The sequence below is a fragment of the Mustela nigripes genome, chromosome 1 (genome assembly GCF_022355385.1).
Source record: "Mustela nigripes isolate SB6536 chromosome 1, MUSNIG.SB6536, whole genome shotgun sequence".
NCBI lineage: Eukaryota > Metazoa > Chordata > Mammalia > Carnivora > Mustelidae > Mustela > Mustela nigripes.
In genome coordinates, this window is record NC_081557.1 from 106,743,800 (window position 1) to 106,751,249 (window position 7,450).

At 35.9% G+C, this 7,450-nt stretch overlaps 1 pseudogene; it reads left to right on the forward strand.

Moving 5' to 3' along the window:
- The first annotated feature begins 681 nt into the window (after positions 1 to 681).
- LOC132013316 (protein CMSS1-like) lies at positions 682 to 2,355 on the forward strand (annotated as a pseudogene).
- The last annotated feature ends 5,095 nt before the right edge of the window (positions 2,356 to 7,450 follow it).

The following is a 7,450-nucleotide window of genomic DNA, read 5'->3' on the forward strand; positions in this document are numbered from 1 at the left end:
TCTCAACACATACACACACACACACACACACACACACACACACACACAGAGCCTGTGACTAAGCTGCAAACAACCTTATCTCCTGCACACATACAGTTTATACCTAATATTGTAGTGATGTCTGTACTTCACTGATTTCTCTTGCTAAATTTTAAACTCATCAGGGCCAAGTACAAAATGTCATCTTGCATATCTTTGTATCCCTCACTGTATACAGCACCATGTCTTGCTCTAAATTATTTTTTTGTCATTCAGCAACTATTTATTGCCTTCCTTCTAGGTGCTAGGCAATTCTTTAACAATGAACAAAATTCCTTACCCTCAGTAGTATTTACAATGAGGGCAGAGATTGATGCAATATAGATAATTGCAATAAGTAAGTAAATTATTTAGTATATAAGAAGGGAAATTTCTATGACTATAATAAATGATAGAGAAGGGCAAGAGGGTTTTGGTTCTGCATGCACACGCAGAGGTTGGATTGGTGATGTTAACTAGCATAGTCAGGGTAGACCTCACTAAGAAGGTGAGACAAATGATGAGTTAAAGAAGATAAGGAAGGTCTGAGGAGAGGCCCCGTGTGCTGATTGACAACACTGGCCTCTCGGCTTGGAGGCAAGGAGAATACCCACCACTGTATGCTCTCCCTTGGTGGTCCACTCACAACTAGTCCCACTGGAGATGGCAGACAACCCTGGAGATGAGTGGTGGGAGAACCAGCCTGCAGGAGCAGCCAGCAGCCCAGAAGCGTCGGATGGTGAAGGAGGAGGAGACCCAGAAATGCAACAGGAGACAGCTCTAGTACCTGCCCTTCAAAGAAGACCAAACAACCTAAAGAATGTTTCTTGACACAACCAAAGGAAACAGAAGAAGATGCCACCAAAACAAAGAAGAGAAGAAAGAAGAAAATTACAGATGTTCTTTCAAAATCAGAACCCAAACCAGGGACCCCTGAAGACCTACAGAAACTGATGAAGGACTATTACAGTAGCAATTGTTCAGAGATTGAATTAGAAGATCTAAACCTACAAAACTCCTGTTTCCTCAAGGCCAATGATTTGACTCATAGTCTCTCATAATACCTAAAAGAAATCTGTCCTAAGTGGGTAAAACTTCGGAAAAACCATAATGAGAAGAAATCAGTCCTGGTGTTGATCTCTGCAGCTCTGCTGTCTGGGCCTTGGTGCTCATTAGGTCAATGACAGCATTTAGAGAAGATAGCAACGTTATGAAATTATTTGCAAAACATATTAAGGTCCAAGAGCAGGTAAAGTTGCTGGAAAAGCATGTGGTGCACCTGGGTGTAGGAACACCGGGGAGAATTAAAGAACTCATTATACTAGGGGGCCTTAATTTGAACCCCTTAAAGTTTCTCGTTGAACAGTATGGAGATTCCTTAAGAAATTAAAAATAGGGACGCCTGGGTGGCTCAGTTGGTTGGGCAGCTGCCTTTGGCTCAGGTCATGGTCCCAGCGTCCTGGGATCGAGTCCCACATGGGGCTCCTTGCTCGGCGGGGAGCCTGCTTCTCCCTCTGCCTCTGCCTGTGCTCGCTCTCTCCCCCTCTCTCTCTCTGATAAATAAATAAAATCTTTAAAAAAAAAGAAATTAAAAATAGAGCTTCCCTATGACCCTGCAATTGCACTACTGGGTATTTACCTCAAAGACACAGATGTAGTAAAAAGAAGGGCCATCTGTACCCCAATGTTTATAGCAGCAATGGCCACGGTTGCCAAACTGTGGAAAAAACCAAGATGCCCTTCAACAGCTGAATGGATAAGGAAAATGTGGTCCATATACACAATGGAGTATTATGCCTCCATCAGAAAGGATTAATACCCAACTTTTGTAGCAACATGGACGGGACTGGAAGAGATTATGCTGAGTGAAATAAGTCAAGCAGAGAGAGTCAATTATCATATGGTTTCACTTACTTGTGGAGCATAACAAATATCATGGAGGACAAGGGGAGATGGAGAGGAGAAAGGAGTTGGGGGAAACTGGAAGGGGAGGTGAACCATGAGAGACTATGGACTCTGAAAAACAATCTGAGGGTTTTGAAGAGGCAGGGGGTGGGAGGTTGGGGGATCCAGGTGGTGGGTGTTAGAGAGGGCATGGCTTTTAGAGAGGGCACAGATTGCATGGAGCACTGGGTGTGGTGTAAAAACAATGAGTACTGTTACACTGAAAAGAAATTAAAAAAAAAAAAAGTTTCTCATTTTTGACTGGAACTGGAGAGATGAGAAGCTGAGAAGGATGATGGACATCCCGAGATAAGAAAGGAGGTTTTCGAATTTCTGTAAATGGGAGTCCTTAGTCTATGCAAGTCTGAATCTTTGAAGCTCGGCATTTTCTAAGTCTGGGTCCTAATGAAAATTCCAGTTTTTAATGGGGGGATTTACATCTCATTTAATAGCTCTGGAATATTGCAAAGACTCAGTAAATATCAGCTATTGTTTTATTATGTTAACTGGATCACCCCATGAATCACTAGAAATTTTTGGTGGAGATTCTTTGACAAAAATGAAGCTGTCCTTTGCCAACTTCTCTGTATAATAAAGTATCATCAGCTTGTGTATGAAAAAAAAAAGAAGAAGAAGAAGAAGAAAAAGAAGATAAGGAATTTGGCCAAAGAGATATCTGAAGAAAGAAGATTTCAAATAGGAAAGAACTAAGACTTTAATATAGATACATATATTTTTTCATTGAATATGAACTAACCCCCAAATAATTGTAACGTATTGGCATTAGTGTGAGGGATAATGATTTAGACAGGAGTATAGAGCGTACCGAAAGACAAATGTGGAATAATAAAAATGCCTACATTCTCAGTAGTAACAATGAGTTGTTTAAAATGTAGAGCTGCATATTTTCAATGAAGAATAATCTTGTTATGACACCCAGTTTGGAAGGAAAATGTCTTAGTCAAAGCAGTCTCAGTAAGGCTGCAATAACAAACAAACCCTGAAATCTCATTGTCTTAAAGACAAAAAAAAAAATATATTCTTCCTCATGCAAAGGAGACGCCTCTACCTCTTCAGGATAGTTCCGTTCAAATAATGGCTCAGAGATCCAGGCTGTTTCTGTTCTATGGCTCTGCCATCTTGATACAGAGCATCCATGATAAGCAGAGCAGGGGGAAAGAGAGTGCATGGAAAACTGACCCTGTTGTTTTATACTTTGGCCCTGAAGTGACTCACATCACTTAGGCTTATGCTCATTAGTCAGAACCAGTCACATGCCCTGACCTCACTGCATGGCATGCTGAGTAGTGCAGTAAAGACTGCGCAGGAAAAAGAAAATGAAAGGGACATAGGGAGGTAGCACAGCCTCTAATACGGAAGAGAATCAGTTAGGCTGTAGTTGAGTCTGTGGCACTGCCAGACAAGTTAACCTTGACTTATGTCCCATGCTGAAATGAATCTATTTTATAACTGCAATTCTCAGAAGGGATAAACCTGGTCAAGATTATAATGACAATATCTGGAGGACTTTATTTTATGCACTAGATCTTAAAATGTTAATAAATTAATGATTAGAAAATGATTAAAACTATACTCTGCAATAAGACCTATGCATACATCATGCCCATTTATTTAATAAAATTCATAAAATAAACTATATGTATTCTATATGTATCCTACAGGGGGATATTGAAGATGTTCTGATAGACTTTTAATTTTTTTAAATTTTCTCCCTAAGAAATCATTGAAAATTTTTATCACATGTACCTGAAAGAAAATTTCTTTCTGTGAAACTTTTTCTCCTTTCAATTCCTTCTGATATTCCTGTGACCTACCTACTATTGACTGACATTGGTCTGAGCATCTATGTTTAATATTTTTATCAGATTCTTTTTTGCTAAATTCAGGTACCTTTTTTTTTCATTTATTTATTTTCAGCATAACAGTATCATTATTTTTTCACCACACCCAATGCTCCATGCAATCCGTGCCCTCTCTAATACCCACCACCTGGTACCCCGACCTCCCACGACCCCCCCCCACCACTTCAAAACCCTCAGATTGTTTTTCAGAGTCCATAGTCTCTCATGATTCACCTCCCCTTCCAATTTACCCCAACCCCCTTCTCTCTAACTCCCCATGTCCTCCATGCTTTTTGTTATGCTCCACAAATAAGTGAAACCATATAATAATTGACTCTCTTTGCTTGAATTATTTCATTCAGCATCTCTTCCAGTCCCGTCCATGTTGCTATAAAAGTTGGTTATTCGTCCTTTCTGATGGAGGCATAATACTCCATAGTGTATATGGACCACATCTTTTAACTTCTGTTTTTAGTTGCTTGAGGCTTGAATATTCAATTATAGAATGAAATTACATAATTGGCATAAGTTATACAAAGGTGCCATGGACTGTTCTTAACCAATATTGACTCAATATTCTGCTTGTATGGTTTTCTAATTTTCCATATTTGTACGCTGTATGCCTCTTTCTTCTGGTGTCTGCTCCTGCACAATGCACCCAACTACAAGCATCAGGGAAAGAAAGAGTCTTATATGTTTGGGAAGAATAAATTCCAGATTGGGAATCAGACTCACCCATTGGACACATACATGGTTTGACATCTCATAGAGTTCAAGACTCCTCTCCACTTGTGCTTTTGAATGCTCTGGAGTTGTAATTTTATGTTCTAATGACTCTAACACTTTGGGAGGATGGGACACATTCAAGACTTTGTTTTAGAATAATTAAACTTAGAAAAAGCTGTCAGAGCTGTGCTCATTCAAAAAGGTAGCAGGGCTTCAGCTGTTGGAGAATGGACCCACCCTGTCTGAATCAAGTGAGTAAGAAAAAAAATCAAAGAGAATTTGGAACAATGAGACCATAAGATATTTCTTCAAGTATTTTAACTTTCATTAATTTGTTGTAATCAGAATACAAAGGTTGACTTTTCTTTGAGTTCATTTTGATCTGTGCATTTTACTAGAAAGTCATCCATTTCAGTAAAATTTTTAACTAGATAACACAGATTTGAATACTACTGAGTACGATTTTTTTAAGTTTCAAAGATTATGACTTGATGCTCTATCTTAAGTATGTTGTGTTTAATTTCACTTTTTCTTATTTATTATACTGTTCAGACACTTATCAGATATTTTTAAAAGGCTCTTAGATATTTACTTCCAATTTATATTACTTTTATATTTTCTAGTTAATTAATTCCTGTACTATCATTATTGTTCCAAATTCCTTATTGTTTTTGTATTGATTTTTTTCTAATTTTTTAATTGTCAAATTCTTTTTTAAATTTTATTCTTCCTTATTTAATAAAATCAATGAGATATGAATTTACCTTTATTATTTGGCAATTAGTAGACAATATGGCCATAAATTGCCTATTTTTAGGAACTCATTGTAGTTTTCTTTATAGTCCAGGGTCTGATAATTTTCACAAAATATTATTGTTACTTGAAAAAAAATTCTCTTAAGTTACACACTTTGATATACACCTATAAAATTAGTCTCACTTGCTGTATAATAATACACCTCTACTTATAATAATACACCTCTATTTACTCTATTTAAAACATAAATATTAGTAGCCATTATATCCTTCTATGAAGAATGACCTTATTAACCTATTAACTGTTCTTGTCTTAATTCTCCTTTGTCCTTTATTAATAACATCTTTTCTTTATTTGAATTTAGTTGGTATATCTTGACACATTTACTTCAAATTTTATATGTAATTTTGTCATAGTTATATCCAATTAACTATGTAGTTGGGCTCTATGGTTTTGTGTTTTGTGATGTTTTAACACAATCTAAGAATTCTTGCATTTTAATGTGGGCATTTAACCTTGTCACATTTCTTTAAAAACTAATTATTTTATTTTAAAATAGTTTTAGATTTATAGGAATGTTGTAAAGATAGTACAGAGTCCCACTTCCCCTATTATTAACATCTTACATTAGTATAGTACATTTGTCATAAGTGATAAACCAATATTGGTGCATTATGGTTAACTAAAGTCCATATTTTTCTTAGATTTCATTAGTTTTACCTAATAACTTTTTTCTACTTCAGATCTCATCCAGGGTTACATTAAGTGATCATGTCTCCTTAGACTTTTCTTGGCTGTGGTAGTGTCTCAGACTTAACTCGTTTTGGGTGGCATTGACAGTTTGAGGAATACTGACCAGATATATTGTAGAACGCCCCTCAATTGGACATTTTTTTAAATGTTTTTCTTAAAGTTAGACTGTGGGTTCTAGGAAGAAGGACCATGGAAGTAAAATGTCATTCTCATCACACTGTATCAAGTGTTCATACTATCAGTGTGACTTATCATTGATTGATAGTGACTGAGGTAGTGTTCGTCAGCTTTTTCCGCTAAGGAGCTAATCCCCTTTCTCATACTGTACTGTTTGGAAATAAGCCACAGTGTGCTGCCCACACTTAAAGAATGAAGAGGTATGCTTCACCTTCTTGAAGTTAGACTATCAACATAAATTATTTGGAATTCTTCTGCACAAGACAATTTGCCTATTCTTCTGCATTTATTTTTAAAAAATCATTTCTCTGTTTCAATACAGACTCATGGATTATTTATTTTATAATTCAAGTTAAAACTAATATTATTCTATTTACTTTGTTGTTGCCATCTTTGTGGCTTAGTCTATTTAGAGTTTTCATAGTTGGCCCCTGTGTCCCTTTGACATGTTCTTATCATTTTCTTGTTTGCTAGTCTAGCACTTCCTTACTTCTGGCACTAGAAGATGCTCTTAAAACAAGAAATCAAATCATATTATTCATCTTCCAGAAGCCCTTCATATTGTTCTGTCCCCCTGATTTTTCCTGAAATTCTTCCATTCACTCATCTGGCTTTTATATAGAAAATGTGGACTTAAAAATCCATACACATAATAAATACCTATTCCCAAAATTAGGAAATTAGCCTGGTAATCAGAAACTCAAGTATGAGTCTCTTTTATAAAATGCAACTAATTAAAATGCCCTGATCAAAAAGTGATTTGTTGAAAATCTAAACCTTTAAATCTATTTGTTCATGACAATATTGTATTTTATTTCAGTCTGATAAGAGTACTGGAAGGTCAAAATAAGAATTACTGTAGCTCTAAGAAAGGAAAGAACAAGTCTAGAGCAAATAAAGAAATAAATAAGCCATTGTACTGATACTATTTAAAATACATTTAAAATTGTAATGTAAGTATGTTAATAGACATTTACTCTATTTGTTCACTTTTTATTTTATGTGACTGAATTGTTTATATGAGCCAGCCATATAAATACACAATTATCATGCAAATTATTAAAATAGACTTGATTAGTTTTGTAGTCAATGTTTAATCTTTTTTTTTAATTTTTTATTTTTTATAAACATATATTTTTATCCCCAGGGGTACAGGTCTGTGAATCACCAGGTTTACACACTTCACAGCACTCACCAAAGCACATACCCTCCCC